This window comes from Culex pipiens, chromosome 1 (assembly GCF_016801865.2).
Source record: "Culex pipiens pallens isolate TS chromosome 1, TS_CPP_V2, whole genome shotgun sequence".
NCBI lineage: Eukaryota > Metazoa > Arthropoda > Insecta > Diptera > Culicidae > Culex > Culex pipiens.
The window spans coordinates 71,633,792-71,633,995 of NC_068937.1; positions in this window are offsets into that span (position 1 = coordinate 71,633,792).

Below are 204 nucleotides of genomic sequence, written 5' to 3' on the forward strand. Positions count from 1 at the left end.
GTGAAAGACCACACAATACCTAAATCTGACCACCGAAAGGTATGGGAATAGCAAAAAAAAACATGGCAATGCCATGTTTTGGTAAGGCATATGTGTAAAAATCTAGAATACCTCAACTAGGTATAATAATGTTTTTTTTTATGTGGAATTGTTTTACCCTTGCAATAACATGTTTTGGCTATGTTGTGGTCTTTCACGTGCAAA